We start from the raw sequence: 24,879 nt of genomic DNA on the forward strand, positions 1-24,879 counted from the left end.
AACTTGAACTATTTGCAAATTAAATCCTATAGTTACTGATGACAGTTGTTTGTCTCTGTTGGTTAAAAATACCATTTCAAAATCTACAATGTCTTCATTGTGCCTGAGGGTGCCATATTGTTAATTACTGTGACTTTCTCTTCTCTCTCCCACAAGTTATATCTAATTTTATAATTTAAAAAATATTAAACTAAAACACATTTAAATCAAATACATCAGTTCTTAATACAGCTATTTCAAGTACTTAATAGTGGTAGTAAATGATAAAGCTTGATTCTGCAACAATCAAAAAGCGTGTTGCATGTCACAAAGGGAGGTAAAGATTCAAATATGCTTCTTCTATCCCACTGATTTTTAAAAAATATATTTTTATTGATTTCATAGAGGAAGGGAGAGGGAGAGAGAGATAGAAACATCATTGATGAGAGAAAATCATTGATCCGCTGCCTCGTGCACCACCATGCTGGGGATCAAACCCACAACCCAGGCATGTACCCTTGACTGGAATTGAATCCGGGACCTTTCAGTCTACAGGCCGATGCTCTATTCACTGAGCCAAACCAGCTAGGGCCACACTGATGTTTATGCTTCCAGATTCCCATAGAAGATTAACATCAAGCCCCTTTATATAAAAAAACTAGTATTTCAGTTGGTATGTTGGGTCACTTATTTTGTACTGTTCACTCATAGCATACCCTTTGGCTCTGCCACCTAATCACCAAAGCACACATATGGAAGAAGCTTTAATTGAAACTGTTGTATCTGTGCATCTGTTTAATTCTTGTACAAGACTGTGAGCAAAGTGAGGGCAGAATTATCTTATTGGACTATCACCATGATGCTGAGCATAGTGACTACTATACTATCAATGTTCAAAAAAATGTTTTTAAAACGTGTTTTATATTGGGAAACAGTTGAAGGAGCTTGGGTTTTGGAGCAACATAGTCCTGGATTCTAATCCTAAATTTACTACTTTATGCATAATTGATTTGAGGGACCTTATATTCTTCTTATTGAAACAAGAAAAGGCATTTCACATTCTCCCAACCCCAAGTGTAAAATATATATTAATAATGTAAAGCAAAAAATGTGTATTTAACAATTGATGTGCTTATCAATTCATGATGGGTTAAGCAAACTATAAAAGCACTGGTTCTTGCACCAAAGAAATTACAAATTTGTGCAATGAACACATAAAATGATTAAATAGCAAAATGAGACAATATATGATTAAATGTGAAAACTGGTAGTTAAAACAAGAAATTGAGAAAAGATAAGGTCAGAGAATGGGCTAGTGTAATAAGGAAAATGCTTTATATGTGGTGGACGTGGACCATAATTGTAGAGTAAATTTAAACGGAAAGATGGAAAATGAATGGTAGTGTGTGTTCTAGGCAGGAGGAACAATAATAAATAAAAGAAAAGCTTCTTTAATTTGCAGAAGATATTCTTGGGCCACTGATGGCAAATTATTTTCCTAGAAACAAAACATTCAGATTGAGAAATAATGGAAGATATAGTTGGATAAGTATAATGATGCTTTCCTATAAACTCAATTAAGGATATAAATATCTAATGAATTCTGACCTAGTTTAGAGACAGCTAAAAAGAGAAAAAAAAGAACCAACTAGGATCAATAGTAGAAAGGAGAAAGTCCTAAGATAAGGATCAGACAAAGGCATGGATAGAAGGAAAAGTAACATAATGGATTGTGGATGTGCCAACAGGTTCACTGAGAAAGAATCACAATAAAATTATGGCAAAGTTAGTTCCATGTGAGTTTAAATATATAATGATAGAGGCCCAATGCACAATATTCGTGCAAGGACCTTGGCCCAGGCCCCCGCCTGCTGCCACTGTGGCCAGGGGCCTCTGCCGCCTCTGCCGCGGCCCCCACCCACTGCAGCTTTGTCCAGAAGGAAGGATGTCCGGTCTAATTAGCATATTATGCTTTTATTATTATAGATTGGTTGAAATTTAAAACAATTGAATAAATCTAAGAGTTAGAAAACAAAAGATCATAAACGATTTATTTCTGATTGTGATGAAAGTAAGATCTCCTTGGTAGTTTTGTAGAATTCTTTGGACTTAACTGATACCTGTGTCAAATAATTTTATTTTTATTTCTTTAATTTTTATTTTATGTTTTTTTATTATTGTCTAAAGTTTTACATATGTCTTCTTTTTCCCCAATTGCCCTCCCCAGCCATTCCCATCCCGAGCAAGCCCTCACCGCCCCAGTGTCTTTGTCCATTGGTTATGCTAATATCCATGCATACAAGTCCTTTGGTTGCTCTCTAACCCCTCTCCCCTCCAAATTGTCAAATATTTCTTATAATCAATTTTTAGAACACTAAGTCTGTAAATCTTACTTTCTAAGATTTCTGTTTCCTTTACCTTTTTCGATTTTCATTCACTCTTAAATCTCCCCTTGGCATTCACATTCATTCACATAGTTACAATTCTCCAGAGTGTATCAATCTTTATGTAGTTTTGGGTCCCAAATTTGGTCTCCAGCATTAAAATCTCTCTTGTGTTACCAGCCTAGCTTTCCAATTGCCTGTCGAACATTCCTATTTGACATTCACTGGAAGCCGATTTAACATGTAAAAATTGACTTCATAATTTTCCCTCCCAAATGTCCTCAGCTTCTTTCCTATCTGGATAGCACTGGTATTTGCATCCTTTTCTCACACTTGAATTATTAAAGAAGCCTGATCATTTGAGGAAACAATCTCCCCTTCCATCTTCTCCAGATTCATTTCAGCAGGGAAAGACCTTCACCAGTCAGCACATCCTTGGATTCTGGACTAGCAGGTCAGCTGGTAGCAACAGTGAGCAGGTAGGTTTTGCTGTTGGTTGCTTGAGCCCTGCCCCTTTCTTTGTTTCTAGATGATCCCTGGCAGTCTAGCCCTCCTGATTCCCCCAGTGTTACCCATGAAGTTAAACAGAAATGGCTTCCCAGGAAAGCTGGAGAAGCTGGATGTCTGCCTCAGGTTCTTTTTTCCACTATGATGAAATCATTGGCCCAGAGGAATCCTCTCAGTGTGACACTGTGGTGGTCTGGGGGAGGAGTCATGTGGTTAAATAAAACCACTAAACTTCTCCTCTTACCCTTGTAATAAAGCTTTTCTATTTTTTGTGTGTATGGTCCAAGAGGGTTCTGGTATTTTCACAAGGTGTTCTTGTCCCGTGAATAGTTTGTTAGTCCTTCTGTGATAGGTAATAAAGCCAAGTACCTCCTATTCTGTCATCTTGCTGATGTCACTCCAGAAGTATTTTTATAGATATTAACAACTAGATACTAATAATTAGAGATAAATAAAAATAACTTAAAAGAGCAAAAATTATTCTGAGAAATAATAAAGTTGGAAGACTCCCCTGATTACTTTCAAAAAGTTACTCTAAAGCTGCTAAAGTAATTAAGGTAATGTAGAATTGGTATTAGAATAGATGTATAGCTTAATGGAAAAAATAAAGTCCCAAAATAGACCTACACATGTTTGGCTAATTGATTTGGTAATTGAGTGGGGTGAAGGATAGTCTTTTCAACAAATGGTGCTGGAATATTTGGATATATATTTGCATAACCATGAACCTTGACCCTTTCTTCAGACCGTACACAAAGATTAACACAGAATGGATCATGTAAGAGCAAACTGGATAAGAATTCTTGAAGAAAACATAGGCAAATTAATTATGTGTTGAGACTAAGAAAAGATTTCTGAGATAGGACAAAAAAGCATATTAGAAAAGAAAATAGTTATTAATTGGACTTCATGAAAATAAAAATAAAAACTTTTGTTCTTTGAATGATGTTGAGAAAATGAAAACACAAGCCACTGGGAGAAAATCTGTAAGAAACTGATAAAAGACTTGTATTAAGGAGATAGGACATTTTTATTTTATATGAAACATACATGCCAGATTCAAGGAAGAACTAAAACCTATCCTCCTCAGACTATTCCAAAAAATTCAAGAGGAAGGAACACTTCCAAGCTCCTTCTATGAAGCCAGCATCACCCTAATACCAAAACCAGATAAAGACAACACAATGAAAGAGAATTACAGACCAATATCCCTCATGAACATAGATGCCAAAATACTCAACAAAATTCTAGCAAATCGGCTCCAACAGTACATCAGAAAGATCATACACCATGACCAAGTAGGATTTATCCCAGGAATGCAAGGATGGTACAATATCCGCAAATCAATAAATGTGATACATCACATAAACAAATTGACAGATAAAAATCACATAGTCATATCAATTGATGCAGAAAAAGCATTTGACAAAATCCAACACCCTTTTTTGATAAAAACTCTCAACAAGGTGGGAATAGAAGGCTCATACATCAACATAATAAAAGCCATATATGATAAACCCACAGCAAACATCATACTCAATGGACAAAAACTAAAAACATTTCCCCTAAGAATAGGAACAAGACAGGGATGCCCAGTCTCGCCACTCCTGTTTGACATAGGACTGGAAGTATTAGCCATTGCAATTAGACAAGAAGAAGAAATAAAAGGCATCCAAATTGGAAAAGAACAAGTAAAGCTGTCTTTATTTGCAGACGACATGATATTGTACATAAAAAAAATCCAAAAGACTCCGTCAAAAAACTCATAGACTTAATAAATGAATTTGGCAATGTAGCAGGATACAAAATTAACGCCAATAAATCTATGGCCTTTCTATACACCTATAGTGAACTTACAGAAAGAGAGACTAAAAAGGCAATCCCATTTACCATCACACCAAAAAAATTAAGATACATAGGAATAAACCTAACTAAGGAGGTAAAAGACCTATACATGGAAAACTATAGGACACTGAAAAAAGAGAGAGAGGAAGACGTAAACAGATGGAAGAACATACCATGTTCATGGATTGGTAGAATCAACATCATTAAAATGTCCATACTACCCAAAGCAATCTATAGATTCAATGCACTCCCCATTAAAATACCAATGGCATATTTCACAGACCTTGAAAGAACTCTCCAAAAATTCATCTGGAATAAAAAAAAGATCCCAAATAGCCACAGCAATCCTGAGAAAGAAGTATAAAGTAGGAGGGATCTCAATACCAGATTTCAAGCTGTATTACAAAGCCACTATTCTCAAAACAGCCTGGTACTGGCACAAGAACAGACATAAGGATCAATGGAATAGAATAGAGAATCCAGATATTGACCCAAACCACTACGCTCAATTAATATTAGAAAAAGGAGGCATGAACATACAATGGAATCAAGACAGTCTCTTCAATAAATGGTGTTGGGAAAATTGGACAGATACATGCAAAAAAAATGAAGCTAGATCACCAACTTACACCATACAAAAAAATAAACTCAAAATGGATACAGGACTTAAACATAAGACGGGAAACCATAAAAATACTAGAGGAATCCACAGGCAGCAAAATTTCAGACATATACCAAAAGAACTTCTTCACTGATGCTGCGCCTAGAGCAATGGAAGCTAAAGAGATAATAAACAAATGGGACTACATCAAAATAAAAAGCTTTTTTACAGCAAAAGAAACTATCAAGAAACAACAAGAAAGCCCACTGTATGGGAGAACATATTTGCAAATGGTATCACTGATAAAGGTTCAATCTCCAACATCTACAGGCAGCTTATACAACTTAATAAAAGGAAGATAAATGATCCAATAAAAAAATGGGCAATGGACCTATATAGAATCTTTTCAAAAGAAGACAGAAAGAAGGCCAAGAGACACATGCAAACATGCTCAACGTCACTAATTATCTGAGATGCAAATTAAAACAACAATGCAGTACCATCTCACACCTGTCAGAATGGCTATCATCAACAAATCAACAAATGACAAGTGTTGGCGAGGATGCGGAGAAAAAGGAACCCTCATGCACTGTTGGTGGGAATGCAGACTGGTGCAACCACTGTGGAGAACAGTATGGAGTTTCCTCAAGAAACTGAGAATAGAACTCACATTTGACCCAGTAATCCCACTCCTAGGAATATATCCTAAGAACCTGGGAACACCAATAAGAAAGGATATATGCACCCCTATGTTCATAGCAGCAAAATTTACAATAGCTAAGATCTGGAAACAGCCTAGGTGCCCATCAGCTGATGACTGGATCAGAAAACTATGGTACATCTGCACAATGGAATACTATGCTGCCATAAAAAAGAAGGAATTCTTACCATTTGCAGCAACCTGGATGGAATTGGAGAACATTATGCTGAATGAAATAAGCCAGTCAATGAAAGAAAAATACCACATGATCTCACTCATTTATGGATAAAAAGAACATTATAAACTGTTAAACAAAAAGATAGATACAGAGGCAGTAAAGCATCAAACAGTCTGTCAAATTGCAGCAGGAAAGTTAGGGAGAGGTGGGGAAGATAAGAGATCAACTGGAGGACTTGTATGCATGCATATAAGCATAACCAATGGATGCAAAACTCTGGGGGGTGAGGGCATATATGGGAGTGGGGTGGGGGAGGCTATGGTAAGATATGTACACATATAATATCTTAATAAAAAAATTTAAAAAAAGAATCATATATGCCAGTTTTTTAAAGTGTCAAAATATTTGGACACATCACGAAAGAAGATACAAGGATATCAAATACACACATAAAAATGTGCTTCCTTTTATTAGTCATTAGGAAAATTCAAACTGAAATGACAATGAGATACCTCTACACTTATTATGTTTTCATATAGTATTGTCTTTTGTGAAGTGTCTGTTCAAGACTGTTGTTCATTTGTCAATTCTCTTTTTATTATTGAATTGGAGGACTTTTCATATATTCTGGATAAAGACCTTTGTCAGATACATGACATATATTTTCACTGTCTGTGTCATGGCTATTCTCATACATAATATCATTTTTATAAACAAAATTTTTAATCAAGTCCAATTTATACTGTCCTTTATGGTTAATCCATTTTGCTAACCCCAAGGCAATAAGTATATTCTCCTATTTTATCTCCTAGAAAATTTATATTTTTAATTTTATATTTATAAACTGGACCAGACAGCTGAATGACCTTCAGGATGAAGCCGGGACTGTGAGGGCCAAGGCAAGCCACGGCGGCTGCACGGACCAAGGCCCTTGCACAAATTTTGTGCATCGGGCCTGTAGTATATAGTATGAAAAGGGGTCAATGTTTCACATATACAGTTGTTTTAGTGCCATATATTGTTGTGTTTTATTAATCTAGTTATTTATCCTTATACTAGTAGCCCTGCACACGAATCCGTGCGCCAGTAGCTCGCTGCCGCTCTCCAGTAGCTCCCCTTGTCCACCTCCCCTTGCCCGCCCCCCGCAGAGCTTGCTTCCCTGCCCCCTCCTGTAGCTCTCTGCCACCCTTTTGTAGCTCGCTGCCCCACTCTCCTGCTGATCCGTGATCAGGTCGTTATGCGGTCGGTCATTACGCTTCATGGTGTAACGACCATTTGCATATTACATCTTTATTATATAGGATACTGTTAGGTCTGAGTCCCTCTTCCAGGGTTTGGACCTCCTTGAACACTGGGTATCAGTCAGAGAAAACAATATGAGAAGTCATAGGCATATAAGAGAGTCTTTATTGTAGCCCAAGTAACCATTGCTACTAAGGAGCCATCAGAAAAGCAGTCTTGTTCTATATAAAAGCAGTCTCTGCTAATACAATAACAAACACAGACACCATGCTAGTAAAAATAACCAGCACCGGCTGGTCAGTAATACATCTTACCCACAAGGCAGCCCTGCACTGGCTGGTCAGTAACATACTTTATACTAACTTAGACAAAAGAGGCCTCTTGCCAAATTAGTGACATCAGTCTTTTGGGTTATAGAAGGGCACACTTGTGCAGTGCATACAGTGAAACTGCTATATCCTTGCACCTGAGGGAGGTAAATTAGTCTTAAACACTCTGGACAGGGCCTCCACACTCCAATTGGCCTTGAACATCTGGGTACTCTGATCAGGGTTCCCACATATTCCAATATTACTTATCTTGATTACTGTATTTTTATGTTTTGAAGTTCCAAGTGTGAGTAATCTGACATTTTTTTTAAATATATTTTATTGATTTTTCACAGAGAGGAAGGGAGAGGGATAGAGAGCCAGAAACATCGATGAGAGAGAGACATCGACCAGCTGCCTCCTGCACATCCCCCACCAGGAGATGTGCCCGCAACCAATGTACATGCCCTTGACCGGAATCGAACCCGGGACCTTCCAGTCCGCAGACCGACGCTCTATCCACTGAGCCAAACCGGTTTCGGCTAATCTGACATTTTTAAAAAGAAATTTAGCAATGCTATGTGTTTTTCATTTCCATATACATTTTAGAATCAGTTTGTCAATTTTTAAACTAAGTTTGCTGGCATCATGATGTACATTTGATTTTGCATCTACATATTGATTTATGGAGAATGACAGTTTAAAACTATGAAAGCTTCCAATCATGAGCATGATTTACCTTTTGATTTATGTTGTTTTTTAATAATTTGCCTGAGCAGTGTTTTTCACTTTTCAGAACAGAGGCCTTGCATGCCTTTCAGTTGATTTAGTCCTAAATATTTCATGCTTTTGATTCTACTGAAAATTGTATTTTTTATTATTTCATTTTTTAACTAGAAGCCAGATGCACGAAGATTCCTGCCAGAATGGGCCTTCCTTTCCCTGGCTGCCGGCATCGCCTTTGCTCTGGTGGGAGCTGCCTTTCCGCTCAGGCTGGGAGCTACAGCCTTTCTGCCTTCCTACACTGTCCAGAGGCCCAGAGCAGCCAGGGGTGGTGCAGAATGCTTGCGTTGTTGCCATGGCGATGATGCAAGTGTCCTGCCTTGCCTCTGGCCACTCGGCACCCTCGTATGCAAATTAACCCACCATCTTTGTTGGGTTAATTTGCATACTCACTCCTGATTGGTTGGTGGGCATCATGAAGGTACAGTCAATTAGCATGTTACTCTTTTATTAGGTAGATTGTTTGGAATATTTCCAATATTTCTCTTTTTTTATATTATTTGTGCTGTTATTGCAAAAGTACATTCATAATTCTTTTATAAATGGTAAGTGAATAATAAATTTTATGAGTAGTTAAATATCTGAAAATAACTTTATTAATTTCTCACGGTTGATTTATGATTCAGTATAAATTTGCTAAAAATGTTGAACGCATGCTCTAATTTATGCTGCAATCCATTTTTATTCATAGAGAAAACATATGCTAGTCTAATTATTGTTTCTTTTTAGTTGAACATTTTTCCTGCTTAAGAAAATTTTAGGAACTCTTTTTTTTTGTATTAGTTTACTGTAATTTCACCATATTGTGTTTAAGTATGTTTTTATTTTTCATGCATCCCTTTTGGCATTCAATGAGCCTTTTCAATTCAATTTGAAAGCACGTCTTTTTTCAGGTCAGGTAATTTTTTGAATTATTTCTTTAGAATTTTGTCCTATTTTATTGAACTTCTGTGACACTTTTATTAGATATTGGACCTTCTGACTTGATTTGATGTATTTCCTATCTCTATTTTCATAGTCCCTATCTTTTTGAATACTTTGATTTTTATTTTGGGAAATTGCCCTTGACTCCATCTTTTATACCCTCTCTTTTTTAAAATACATTTTTTATTATTGATAGTATTACAGATATCCCCCATTTACCCTCTCTTTACCCCACTCATCTCAGCCTCTACCTCCCCTCCAGTTCTTCACTACCCTATTGCCTATGTGCATGGGCTATGCATCTATGTATATAAGTTCTTTGGTTTATCTCTTCTCATTCTCCCAAACCCACATAGAGGTATGTCAATCTGTTCTATGACCCCATGCTCCAGGTCTTATTTTGTTGGTCAATTCATTTTGTTCATTAGATTCTACAAATAAGTGAGATCATGTGACAAATAAGCCAGTCTTTCTCAGATTGGCTTATTTCACTGAGCATAATATTCTCCAGTTCCATCCATGCTGTCCCAAAGGGTAAGATATTCTTCTTTATAATATTTGGTATTGTATATTTAATTTCAAAGTTATTCTGAGTTGATTTTTCTTCATCACACCATATTATTAAATTATATGTGCAATGTCTTATGTAAACTTTTACAGTATTTATATAGTATTGTATGTGTGCATATGTGTATTTTATTTCTTTTTTTGCATATGTGCATTGTTTACATCACATATCTTCATTTTTCCTAAGGTCAATAATTTGATTTGTTTACTTTGGATTTCTTCTATACTACTAGATTTTTTTCTCCAAACACCTAGTATTCCTTTGTTATTCTTTGTATTTAGGAATAAAGGGACAGATTTTCTTTATATGTAGCTGGAATGGGTTTCCTTTGTATTTGTATAGTTCACTTTTCCCCAACAGGTTTCTCCAATGGAAGTGTGACAATGAGCTATATGAATATTAGTATATAATGTCAACTGCCAGGATTCATATTACTGTGTGTATATATGAATCTAGAAGGGAGAATATTCAGATTGCAAACACTGATACTAAGACAATGAAAGTTGTTTTCTCTAGGTTGTCAACACCAACACTAGGACCTCTAGGTTTCCACAAGGGAAAAATATTTATAGATTAAATTTCCAGTTTTATTCTGAGGGTTTATACATGCTGTATAAAGGGAATTGTAGTATAAGCTAATTCACAGTGATTTCACATAGATAAAACTTCAATCATTTACTGTTATTTATGGCCTCTAAATACTCAATCTTCATAAAACTGAATCAAGTCTCTGAAATTCACTGTGATTTTGCCCCCATCATTACTTTTAACTTATCCTTTGTCCATTTCTAGGTTGAATACTCATCATGATTTACCTAAAGATATGATGACTTAATTAAATTTTTTAAATTTTTAAAATTCATTAATATCTTCTGTCCAGTGATATCCCCACATCTACAAAGAGATAGAGAGCTCATAAATGTTCTATATGCATAGATACATATACATATATATGTACATATTTTCCCCCTCTAATTTAAATGAGTCTTCAGCATAAAAAAGAGGTTAAACACATATCTGCTCAGTCTACTATCTTGTATCAGAAGCCTACATAATTTTTATGACAATGTATGAGAAGTCACATAGGCCAAATTAAAAGATTAAAGGATGAATTGAGAGTTTCATTTCTTGACTTTCATGAGATCTTTATATCTCAAACATACCAATAATATTAATAATAGTTAATATTTTCCCCAGCTTTACTGAAGTATAATTGACAAATAAAAATCCTATATAATAAAAGGCCAGTATGCAAATAGACCAAATGGTGGAATGACCTGTCCCTATGATGCACACTGACCACCAGGGGGCAGACACTCAATGCAGGAGAAGCCCCCAGATGGTCAGTGTGCTCCCACAAGGGGAGCGCTGCTGAGCCAGAAGCCAGGCTCATGGCTGGTGAGCACAGCGGCGGTGGTGGGAGCCTCTTCCTCCTCCGTGGCAGTGCTAAGGATCACTTAGGGGATGTCCGCCTGCAGGCTTAGGCCCGATCCCTGGGCTTCTAGTATTATATATAAAGTGTACAACATGATGATTTCATATCTACACTAATAAAAGAGAAACATGCAAATTGACTGTCACTCCGCTACGCCCACCAGCCAATCAGGAGTGAGTATGCAAATTAACCCAAAAAGATAGCGGCAGCCACAGAGATGGAGTGATCAGGAGGCTTGGGTTGCCCCTGGCGACGGAGGAAGCCAAGCTTCCCACCCACCCTGGCCTCTACTGAAGGTGGGGCTGGGAACCTGGGTCACTGGGGGGCGTGACCAGCCTGAAAATGGCCCTCAGCCTCTTACCCAGGCTGGCCATGCCCCCATGGGGTGAGGGTCCCCAGTAGGGGGCTTGGCCAGCCTGCAAATAGCCATCAGCCCCTCACCCAGGCTGGTCTAGCCATCAGCCCCTCACCCAGGAAGGAACCCCCATCCTGAAGGGGTGTGGCCAGCCTGCGAACAGCCATCAGCCCCTCACCCAGGCTTTCCAGGCACCCCAGTGGGCACCCCAAACCTGAAGGGGGTGTAGCCAGCCTGAAAACAGCCCTCAGCCCTTCACCCAGTCTGGCCATGCCCACATGGGGTAAGGCTCCCTGCTGGGGGCCATGGCCAGCCTGCAAATAGCCATCAGCCCCTTACCCAGGCTGATCAGGCACCCCAGCGGGAACCCCCACCCTGAAGGGGCTGTTGCCAGCTTGAAAACAGCCCTCAGCCCCTTACCTAGGCTGGTCATGCCCCTCCAGCAGGGACCCTCACCCCATGGGGGCCTGTCTGACCTGCAAACCACCACAGGCACCTCTCCCAGGCCTCCCCACACCCCAAGGGACCCCCACCCTGATCCGGGACACCCTTCAGGGCAAACCAGCCTGCCCCCACCCGTGCACCAGGCCTCTATCTACACTAATTCTACACTAATGAAAGGATAATGTGCTAATTAGACTGGGAGACCTTCCAGGAAAACTTCTGGACGTTCTTCTGAACAAATCCATGGTGGCGGGGCCGAGGTAGAGGTGGTCAGAGGCCAAGAGGGGAGGGCAGTTGTGGGTGATCAGTCCAGCATGGGATGGCAGTTGTGGGCGATCAGGCGGTGGGGGGACCATTGAGTTGATCAGGCCAGTGAGGGGCAGTTAGAGGTGAGCAGACCAGCAGGGGGGCAGTTGGGGGTGATAATTACAGTGGGGGGCAGTTTGGGGTGAGCAGGCCAGTAGGGAGGGAAGGTGGGGGTAAGCAGACCATCAGGGGGGGCAGTTGGGGGCAAGCACGCTGGCAGGGTTCTGTTGGGGGCAAGCACACTGGCACAGGGGGCATTTGGGGGTGATCAGTCTGGCAGGGGGCATTTAGGGGCAAGCAGGCCAGTGGCGGGGGCCTGTTGGGGGCGAGCAGGCCAGTAGGCAGAGTGGTTAGGGGCAATCAGGCAGGCAGGCAGGTGAGCAGTTAGGAGCCAGCAGTCCTAGATTGCGAGAGGGAAATCCAACTGCCGGTTTAGGCCCGATCCCTGTAAACTGGCAGTAGGACATCCTTTGAGGGGTCCCAGATTAGAGAGGGTGCAGGCCAGGCTGAGGGACATCCCCCCCCATGTACAAATTTCGTGCACCGGGCCACTAGTACATCTATATTGTAAAATGATTCCCATGATCAATTTAATTAGCACATCCATATCTCACATAGTTACTTTTCTTATGGTCAGAATGGTTAAGATCTGCTCTCTTAGCAAATTTTAAGTATACAACACAGTATTATTAATTGTATTTATGATGCTACACACTAAATCCCTCAAACTTATTCATCTTATAACTGAAAGTGTGTACCCTTTGACCAACTTCACCCTATTTCCCTCAGCTTTTATTCTCTGTCAAACACCAATTTACTCTACTCTGCTTTTGTAAGTTCGAAATTATTTTTAGATTCCACATATAAGCAATATCATACAGTATTTTTCTTTATCTAATTGGCTTATTTCACTTAGCATAATGTCATCCAAGTCACAAATGCTGAGATTCCATTATTTTAAAAGTCTGAGTAAATAATACTTCATATATATATATATATATATATATATATATATATATATGTGTGTGTGTGTGTGTGTATATATAAAATGTATACACACACTTTGCATAATTATAAAGGCTAGGTAAATTAAAATATGTTTCATTTTCAAAACTGAGCTATCAGCTATTAAAGTGTGTATACATTTTAGAGATACCATGTATTTTATGCTATTATATAATATACTAGTGGCCTGGTGCATGAAATTCATGCATGGGGGTTCCCTCAGCCCAGCCTGCACCGTTTCCAATCTGGGACCCCTTGGGGGATGTCCGACTGCCAGTTTAGGCCCGATCCCTCTCGCAGTCTGGGACCGCTGGCTCCTAACCGCTCACCTGCCTGCCTACCTGATCACCGCTTACTCCCTCTGCCTGCCTGCGTTATTGCGCCTAAGTGCCCTCCCCTGCTGGCCTAATCTCACCCCCAACTGCTCTCCCCTGCCAGCCTGATCTTGGCCCCAACTGCCTCTGCCTGCCTGATCACCCCCAACTGCCCTCCTTTGCCAGTCTGATTGCCCCCAACTGCCCTCCCCTGCCACCCTGATCTTGCCCAGTCTCTGTCAGAGTTTTCCTCAACAGTCCTCCAGGGTTCTCTGCCTCCCTGTCTCCCTCTTCCTTTTTCCTCGCTGGGAGGGGGCGGGGCCAGTGGGGGCTGTTCTACCTTCTACATGCCCTCCCTTCCATTCAGGCCTCTTCAGACCCAGTCTGTTTTGTTTTCTCATTCTGAGAGAGGTTCTAAGAGTGAGCTGGGAGGGACGGAAAGAAAGGGAGAAAAAGCTGTGAGCTGGTGGGCGCTGTGTGTGTCTGTACATGTGTGCGGTTGTGAGTGAGTGTGAGTTCCAGCCCCACCTCCCCCATCCCTGTCTCTGCTGCCACAAGTCCCCACCCACCAAAGCCTGCTGCGCACACAGCCTGGGCATTAGGTCAAGCCTCTGGTCATTGTGGATGTGACAGACCCAGGGTTTTTATATATTTGGATAATATTCCCAGTATTACAGTTATGAAATCCTTTCTAATAAAGAGGGAATATGCAAATTGGCCATCACTCCATCACAAAGATGGCAGCTACCATAGCCACAAGGTGGTGGCACCCAGTCCTCTCAGCCCTGCCAGAGTCTCCCAGGCCCAGGGGGACAGCCGCTGAGAGCAGGCCATGTGAGCAGACTGTAGGAATGCTCACTTCATTGCTGCAGTGACGAGGTAAGCATTCCACCCCAGCCACAGAGGGCCTCTGGGCAGCAGGCATGGAGCAGGTGGTGGGGGGTAATGCTTGCATCGTTGCCCCGGTGATGAAGCAAGTGTTCCGCGCCTGGCCATGGAGGGCCTCTGGCCAGGCCGGGTACAGAATGCTTGCATCATTCAGGCCAGGCTGAGGGACCCCACCCCATCCCCCCATGCATGAATTTTGTGCACTGGGCCTCTAGTCACAGTAATAATGATAGTTCAAATTTTGGTTTTACATGTATTATCTCATTTATTGCTCATAATAAAATATATGTCACATTTTTCTTTATCCACTCATCCATCAATAGACATGTAGGTTGTTTCCAGGCCTCAGCTATTCTGAATAATGCTACAATGAACATAGGAGTACAGACATCTCTCTGAGACAGTGATTTTGTTTCCTTTGAATGTATACACAGAAGTGGGATTGCTGAATCATATGGTAGTTCTATTTTTAATTTTTTTAGGAACCCATACAGTTTTTCATAATTGGTCTATCAATTTGCATTCACACCAACATTCCCAATGGTTCCATTTTCTCCACATCCTAACCAACATTTGTTATCTCATGTCTTTTTTTATAATAGACATTCTAACAGATATGAGGTGATATCTCTTGATTTTCACTTGCAGTTTTCAATGATCAGTGATATAGAATATCTTCTCATATACCCATTGGCCATTTGTATGTCTTTGAAAAAAAATGTCTACTTAGGTCCTTTACCCATTTTTAAATTGGGGGTTTTCTTGCTATTGAATTATAAGGGTCCCTTATATATTTTAAATATTAACCCATCACCAGGTATATGGTTTGTGAACATTTTTCTCATTTCATAGGTTGCCTTTTCATTTTTTGATCATTTACTTAGCTGTTCAGAATCTTTTTAGTTTGATGTAGTCCCTTTTGCTGATTTTTGCCTGTATTGCCTTTGCTCTCAGTATCAAATTGAAAAAAATCATTGCCAAGACCATGCCAAGGTGCTTTTCCTTTAAGTTTTTTTTGCTAAGTTTTATGATTTCAGGTCTTATGTTTAAGTCTTCAATCCATTTTAGTTTATTTTTGAGTACAGTGTAAGATAGAGGTCCAAGGCCAATATTTTTAATGCTTACTACGATCTAGGTAGTATTCTAATTGCTTTTTTTTTTTTACCTCTAATGACTCATTTAATTTTCACTATAACCTTATGAGGCAGATATTATTATTATCATCACTTTATACTTGCGTAAACTAAGGCACAGAGAAATCAAATAGCTTGCCCAGACTCAAATCTAGTAAATTGTAGTGATGGAATTTGAAGCTCATGCAGGCAATCCAGCTATAGAGGATTGATTCTGTAGGTTCTGGATCTAACTACTGCCCAATATACAGGGGTGGTCAACAGTAGGTTTACAGTGGTATGTGAAACAGAGTTTATTTTTATTATTCATTGATTATTATATTATTTATTTTATCATGTAAACCTACTTTTGCCCACCCCTGTATTCTATGTAAAATTAAATGGCCAAAGGATATGAACAGCTAATTCATAGAAGTATATTAAAAGTATATAAAGCATAACTGTATTAAAACATGCTCAATCTTTTCAGTAATAAAATAACTGCAAATTAAAATAGCAGTGGTACACCGTTTTGGCCTATTAAACAATCATGGATTAATAAATAGCAATAGTATTAATGAAAATTAGCACTCATATGTTGCTTATAAAAGTAGAAGTTATTGCCCTGGCTGGCTTGTGTCAGTGGTTAGAGTGTCAACCTGCGGAATGAAGGGTCCCACGTTCAATTCCAGTCAAGGGCACATGCCCAGGTTGCAAGCTTGATCCTTACTAGAAGGTGTGCAAGAGGCAGCTGATCAACGATTCTCTCTCATCATTGATATTTCTATCTCTCTCCCCTCTCCCTGCCTCTCTGAAATCAATAAAAATGTATTTTTTAAAATTAGAAATTATTATAATCTTTCTGAAAATAAGTTTTTAGCACATTTCTAGCCCTCAGATATATGTATCCTTTGACACAATTATATTTGTAGAGATCTAGCCTACCTTTTTAAAATAGGAAAACGTTGACATAGAAAACATTAATGGAAGCACAATGCTAGTAATTGGAAACAATTGAAATTACGGAAATATAAGTTATTTGTTCATTCATCAATTCAATAACAATTTTTTTTCAGCAGACACAAAATGCCAGACACTGTTTCAGACCCTGGGAACATAGTAGTAATGAGACGTATAAAATCACTTTTCTCAAAGAGTTTATGTTCAATTGGAGTGAGACAGGAAATAAACAAAAACAAAAAATCAAGTTCTATAATGAAAAAAAAAAGAGTTGATGGAGGAAACTGGGGACTACTTTAGATAGTTATGTGATGGCATTAGAGTGAGATCTGGGGGAAGAGTTTAAAGTGAAACTTCAAGACAGAAAAAGACTCAGCATGTCAGACAGATAGAAAGATGGCTGGTTCTATGCAAGCAATCAGAGAGAGAAGATTTACATAGGACCCTGTAGGCTTTGTAAGAAATTTGAATTTTATTGTAAATGTGATGAGAATCTATTGAAAGGTCATGAAAATAATCTATAATAATAAAAGTGTAATATGCTAATTAGACCAGACATTCCTCTGGATGTCCTTCTGGATGACCTTCCAGACAAAGTTGGGGCTGTGAAGGAAGCCCAGGTCCCGGGTGCCTGCCTGTGGCTGGAGGGAAGCCCGGGTCCCAGGTGCCAGAGGGAAGCTGGTTCCAGCAGCTGGGGGAAGGAAAACCTACTCTTGCATGAATTTCATGCATCGGGCCTCTAGTATAACATAATCTGATTATATTTTAAGGTACACTTTGGTTCCTTTTAGGAAAAATAGATTATAGGAAACAAAATAAGAAACAGAAGAACTATTTTGAAAGCTATTACAGTGGTCTAGGTGAAAGTTAATGTCACTTTATACAAGGGTAGTAGTGCAGACCAAAGAAGTGGACAGACTTCAGATGTATTTTGGAGATAGAAAGAGGAAAGCGAGTGGTTAACTTTGTTGAATGGTGCTTATAGTTTGAGAAAGTAGAGGCAGAGCAGTGACTACTACATATGGCAAACACTGGAAGTCATTTGGTAATCCAGAAAATAACCTTATTGCTTCCAGTCTAATTCAAGCTTCATTATCATTTGGATAAAAATTCTAACACTTTTTTCGTGAAATTTGATAAGATAATTCTAAAATTTATAAGAATAATGTTTCAAGAAAACAAGGGGATACATGCATTACCAATATCAGAACTTAATATGAAATTATTGTAATTAAGCATGTGTACTATGTGGTATAGGTAAAGAACAGAATAGGATAAAGAACTTGGAGACAGACTCATGCATTTTGTATAATTTTAATATATGACATATGTAAAAAATGATAAATCTCATAGAATTTAATACAGCAAAACAATTTTTTATAAAAATTAAAACAGCTAAAATTACATAATACTCAATATGTCTGTCTATAATACTTTTATGGAACACACACACACAGGAGCAACCTTTGCTATGCACAGATCTAATATGCTTGCATTTTGGTTACTCACAGTTTAAATAACACCAGCTCCCAAATGACTGTTTAAATTTATTATCGGATTATAATAACTATGAGTAATTGCATAAAGTTCAAACTTTGCTGCTAGCTTTTAATCCCACAAATAACTATGCAAATAACAGATGCACATTATGATCAGTGATTAATCATGCCTTATCTTTCAAAGTCTTTTGTTGGTTGGTCACTGCATGTTATTCAGTTCATGCACAGACAGCAAAAAAATGTATAGTTGTGTTGCCTACTGACTCCTAATGATAAACTCATGTAATCCTACCTAATAAAACAGTAATATGCAAATTGACCGTACCTTCGCTACACCCATAAGCCACACCCACCAGCCACGCCCACCAGCCACTCCCACCAGCCAATCAGGAGCAAATATACACGTTAAACCAGCAAAGATGGCAGGGGGGAGAGGGCAGCACCCATGCCAGTGAGATCCAAGCCATGATGGTGGACTGGGGCAGGTGGTTAGCGCCGGCAGCCAGCTGACCAGGTCCGCCATCACCGATCATGGACCAGGGCAGGCGGTGTGGGTTATGGCCTGCAGCCGCCTTCCCAGGTCCAGGATCAGGGATCATGGACCAGGGAAAGCGGCATGGGTTAGCGCCCGTAGCTGCCTGCCCAGGTCCGCCATCACGGATCTCAGAAGAGGGCAGGCAGCGTGGGTTAGCGCCCGCAGCCGCCTGACCAGGTCCCGGATAAGGGCTTTGAGTCAGCCGCGGCCAGTGGCAGCTGACTTGAAGCCCCTATCAGAGATCATGGTCCAGGGCAGGCAGCGTGGGTTAATGCCTGCAGTTGGCTACCCAGATCCGCGATCACCAATCTCGGAGCAGGGCAGGCGGTGTGGGTTAACGCCCGCAGCCACCTGCCCAGATCTGCCATCACAGATCATGGACTAGGGCAGCCGACTGGTCTGATATAATTTGAAATATCACCGATCACGGACCAGGGCAGGTGGCGTGGGTTAGCGCCCATAGCTGCCTGCCCAGATCCGCCATCACTGATCTCAGACGAGGGAAGGCGGCTTGGGTTAATGCCCGCAGCCGGCTGCCCAGGTCCGCGGTCATCGATCTCAGAGCAGGGCAGGCGGCGTGGGTTAGCGCCGGCAGCCACCTGACCAGGTCCGGATAAGGGCTTCGAGTCAGCCCCCACCGGCAGCAGCTGACTCAAAGCCCCTATCAGGGATCATGGACCAGGGCAGGCAGCGTGGGTTAACGCCTGCAGCAGGCTGCCCAGGTCCACAATCACAGATCACGGACCAGGGCAGGTGGCATGGGTTAGCACCCGCAGCCGCCTGCCCAGGTCCTCGATGACGGATCCAGGTGGCGTGAGTTAGCACCCACAGCCGCCTGACCAGGTCCCCGATAGGGACTTGGAGTCTAGCATAACGAAAAGAATAGTCAGCAAAAGCAGGAGATAGGGTTTCGTAAGTTCTCCCCCTGGTCACCACTGTTCTCTTATACATTTTAATTATCCCAGACTTTGCATGATGGGATTTGATTTGAATTATGCCTGATAGAGATTACATGGCATGAATTGTAGGCTTATTCTTTCTTTTTGTGGTTGCCTGACTGAGAAAGGCCTTGGAATGAGAGAAGGCACTTTTATTTTCCTTTTTCATTCTTTAGGGGCTGAGGAATTACAGTTATATGAAGAACTTAGTGAGAGAATGAAAGTCTCTGCTGTATTTTTCTGTAAATTTTATCATTTGGACTATCAAAAACTTGGTGGGATCCTTTTCAAGAGGCGTTACAAAAATTATGTTGGAATTAACATTCAAGAGTAAAAGGAGAGAAGTGAGAGGTGGGTAAAGGAAAGAACTTTGTCCTAGAAACCAAATAGAAGCCACATAAACCTTCAGATTCTTACTCATTGTGCTTTGGAGGTATTAAAGGATAATTTTTAAAAAGTTAAAATCATGCCGAAACCGGTTTGGCTCAGTGGATAGAGCGTCGGCCTGCGGATTGAAGGGTCCCGGGTTCGATTCCGGTCAAGGGCATGTGCCTTGGTTGCGGGCACGTCCCCAGTCGGGGGTGTGCAGGAGGCAGCTGATCGATGTTTCTCTCTCATCGATGTTTCTGACTCTCTGTCCTTCTCTCTTCCTCTCTGTGGAAAATCAATAAAATATATTAAAAAAAAAAAAGTTAAAATCATGACTCATAATCTGTATAGATAAAAGGCTAAGTGACTGACATTTGTCCATCTGTCCGACCAACCGGAACATATGACGCACTGGAAATATAAACATAAACTTTGACTTCCACACGTGCCATACATATAAAGCTCTCGCTGGCGCTAATTTGAATGTTGCATTTGGTGGGAAAGTTCTTTTCAGAGGGGATTTTTGTGTTGCCATGCGATACGTTTGGCCATAGTACAAATAAGTTTTAAAGTACTGTAGTGTTTGGGGATGTTTCAGACAGTTGTCTCTTAAAACAAATATGAGATCAGAGGATTCTGCTTATAGTGAATGGTTAGTAAAACTTGGAGATGGCAAACGACAGCAGTTTTCATTTAGGAATGGATATTATTGAAATTCCCCATGAAATGATTTTTAATGGATCTATGATTAAAGCCACCTTTGGAAATAGTATATCTATAGGTAATATTAAAAATATATCTAAACATGCAATTCTTTGTTCAAAGAATGAGCACGTTCAAAAATTAAATGAAGAAATTTTGGATATACTTGGAGATTTTCACGCCTATTTAAGTGATGATTCCATTGACTCAACAGATGATGGTGAAAAGGAAAATTTTCCTATTGAATTTCTTAATAGTATTACTCCTTCTGGAATGCCGTGTCATAAATTAAAATTGAAAGTAGGTGAAATCATCATGCTATTGAGAAATCTTAATAGTAAATGGGGTCTTTGTAATGGTACCAGATTTATTATCAAAAGATTGCGACCTAACATTATCAAAGCTGAAATATTAACAGGATCTGCAGAGGGAGAGATTGTTCTGATTCCAAGAATTTATTTGTCCCCATCTGACACTGGCCACCCATTTAAATTAATTCAAAGATATTTTCCTGTTATGCCAGCATTTGTGATGACTATTAATAAATCACAAGGACAAACTCTAGACAGAGTAGGAATATTCCTACCTGAACCCATTTTTGGACATGGTCTGTTATATGTTGCTTTCTCTCTCTCTTTTTTTAAAGTATTTTTTAAAAAATATTTTACTGTTTTTTTTTTACAGAGAAGAAGGGAGAGGGATAGATAGTTAGGAACATCGATGAGAGAAAAACATTGATCAGCTGCCTCCTGCACACCTCCTACGGGGGATGTGCCCGCAACCAAGGTACATGCCCTTGACCGGAATCGAACCTGGGACTTTTCAGTCCACAGGGCGACGCTCTATCCACTGAGCCAAACCAGTTATGGCTGTTGCTTTCTCTTGAGTTCAAAGAGCATGTTATGTTAAAGTTAAAGTTGTAAATACTTTATCTCAAGGGAAATTAGTCAAGCACTCTGAATGTGTTTTTACTCTTCATGTGGTATACAGGGAGATATTAGAATAAGTTTAATCACTTTATCAATCATTATTTGCATCAATGTTGTTTTTATATTATGAGTTTATTATTGTTATAAATAATATAATTATTTGTTATTTTTATATAATTTTGTTATTGTTTACTTATTAATAATTTTATGCATTATTGTCATATACATTGTACTCATTTCCTTTTATCTCTCACACTTTTATTATAGAGAAAGGGCAAATAGCAATATTAAAATATTTCATCTAATTAATTCCCTTTCAATGTGCACGAATTTCGTGCACCAGGCTACTAGTATTTTATAAAAATGGGTAATCAAAAGAGGGAATTGACCAGCAGTTGGTGAAAGTATTGTGAATAAACAAAAGTGATAAAACTGGAAGTGAAAACTGATATAATTAGAATATTTGAAAATGGTGATAATACAGACAGGAAGGAAGACATGCTGGCAGGAAGAAAAACCAAGTTATAGGCATGCAGTTTGGCAGAAACTACTCTTTTATTCCACATGATACTAGTGGTAGTCATAGGGATACCTCTTATATTCCTATTCTGCACAGAAACTAGAAAATGTGAACTACATGGTAGATGTTTAGCTCAATAAATATTAATGCAAACATTGCTGATTATTGCAAAAATTGTTCTCACTGATCTTGTCTACTCAAATCACACTATTGTCTAGAGTTTCATTCAACTTTCTACGGATATTTATTAAGCTCTTGCTTTGTCAGGCACCATTCTAGGAATTATGTTATACTCAAAGATTAAAAAGAAAACAAGCCGAAACCGGTTTGGCTCAGTGGATAGAGCATCGGCCTGCGGACTCAGGGGTCCCGGGTTCGATTCCGGTCGGGGGCATGTGCCTTGGTTGTGGGCACATCCCCAGTAGGGGGTGTGCAGGAGGCAGCTGATCGATGTTTCTCTCTCATCGATGTTTCTGACTCTCTATCCCTATCCCTTCCTCTCTGTAAAAATTCAATAAAATATATAAAAAAAAAATCTTTGGATCCTTCCTTTTTACTGCTGCATAGTATTCCATGGTGTAAATGTACCACAGATTTTTTTCATCCACTCATCTACTGATGGACATTTGGGCTGCTTCCAGATTTTAGTTATTATAAATAATGCTGCTTTGAACATAGGGGTGCATATATTATTTCTGATTGGTGTTTTTTTTTCAGGATATATTTCTAGAAGTGGTATCACTGGATCAAATGGCAGTTCCGTACTTAATTTTTTGAGAAAAATTCATACTGTTTCTCTAATGGCTGTATCAGTCTGCATTTCCACCAGCAGGGCACTAGGGTTCTCTTTTCTCCACATCCTGGTCAGCAATTGTCATTTGTTGATCTGTTTATGGAGCCATTCTGACAGGTGTGAAGTGTAAACTCATTGTCATTTTAATTTGCATCTCTCTGACGAGGGGTGACTTTGAGCATTTTTTCATACGTATCTTGGCCATCTGCATGTCCACTTTGGAGAAGTGTCTATTTAGGTCCTTTGGCAATCTTTTAATTTCATTGTTTATCTTCCTTTTGTTAAGTTCTATGAGTTCCTTATATAATTTGGATATTAACTTATCAGATATATCATTGGCAAATATGTTCTCCCATACAGTGGGCTCTTTTTTCATTTTGTTGAAGGATCCATTATCCTTTGAGACATCATAGAGGCAATTGGAGAGTATTATGCTAAGCAAAATAATCCAGTCAGAGAAAGGTAAGTGTCACATGATCTCACTCATATGTGGAATCTAAAGAACAAAATAGATCCAGAGACATAGAAATATGGAAAAGACTTTCAAATCTCAGAGGAAAGATGGGGGTGGGTAGATGAGTGGGATGAGATCAACTAAGAACTTATATGCCTATATGTATAACCCATGGACACAGACAATAGTGTGGTGCAGGCCTGGGGCAGGGGGTGGGTTCAGGTTAGAGGAGTCAATGAGAAAAAAAGGGGACAGCTGTAATACTTTAAACAGTGAAGAAAAATTAAATAAAGACTTTGCTCTCATGTAGCTCAGATTGTAGTGGGTATACACAAACCATAAATGAAATAAATATGTATATGGTATGTTATACTCTAAGATGCTAAGTGTTCTAGGAGAAAAATATAGGAATAAAGAAGAACAACAGTGATGAAGAATGTGATGACATTTCAAATATGACGGTTAGGTTTCCTGCTACTGAAGTGAATTTTGGAGGAGGTGAAAAACAAAACTCATGCAGATATCATGGGGAAGAGCATTCCTGGCAGAGGAAACAGGAACTGCAAAGGCCTTGAGGTAAAAATACATGTGGCATATTCTAGGAACAGCAAGGAGGCCAATGTATGTGGTGCAGAGAAAACGGGGGTGGGGTGGGGTGGTAGAATAATTAGCAATTAAGTCAGAAAACGAAAAAGAATGTTCGGGACTTTGCAGTTCATTGTAAGGACTTTGACTTTTACTCTGAGTGAAATGGGAAATCAGTGGTTATATTACAGCAAAAGAGTAAAATTATCTGTAAAAACATTTTAACCTGGTTGCTCTGGCTTCTATGTTGAGAACAAACCTGGTGGTGTGAGGTGTGGGGTGGGCAAAGTGGAAGCAGGGATACAAGTTAATAGGCTGTTTTAATAATCTAAGTAATAAATGAAGGTGACTTTGGTAGCAGTGAAGGAGAATGAAGACTGTTTGGATTTCTATATAAGTTTAAGATAGAACTGAAAGGATTTCCTGACCAGATGTGAGGCATCAGACAAAAAGTGATATAAACATAACTTCAAGGATTCTAGCCCATGTAGCTGGAAGGATGGAGTTATCTAGACAGGGAAAGATTGTAAATAAATTTGGAGTGGGAAAAGATCATGGGTTCAGTTTTGGTCTGTTTCTGAACCACAAATGTAATTGTGTCACTTCACAGCTAAACCTCTTCTTTGATTCTAGAATAAAATGCAAACATCTGAGGATAGTATACAAATTTCTGAATGATGTGAATCTAATCTACATTTTTAGGTTCCATCATTCACT

This window comes from Eptesicus fuscus, chromosome 1 (genome assembly GCF_027574615.1).
Source record: "Eptesicus fuscus isolate TK198812 chromosome 1, DD_ASM_mEF_20220401, whole genome shotgun sequence".
NCBI classification, from domain to species: domain Eukaryota; kingdom Metazoa; phylum Chordata; class Mammalia; order Chiroptera; family Vespertilionidae; genus Eptesicus; species Eptesicus fuscus.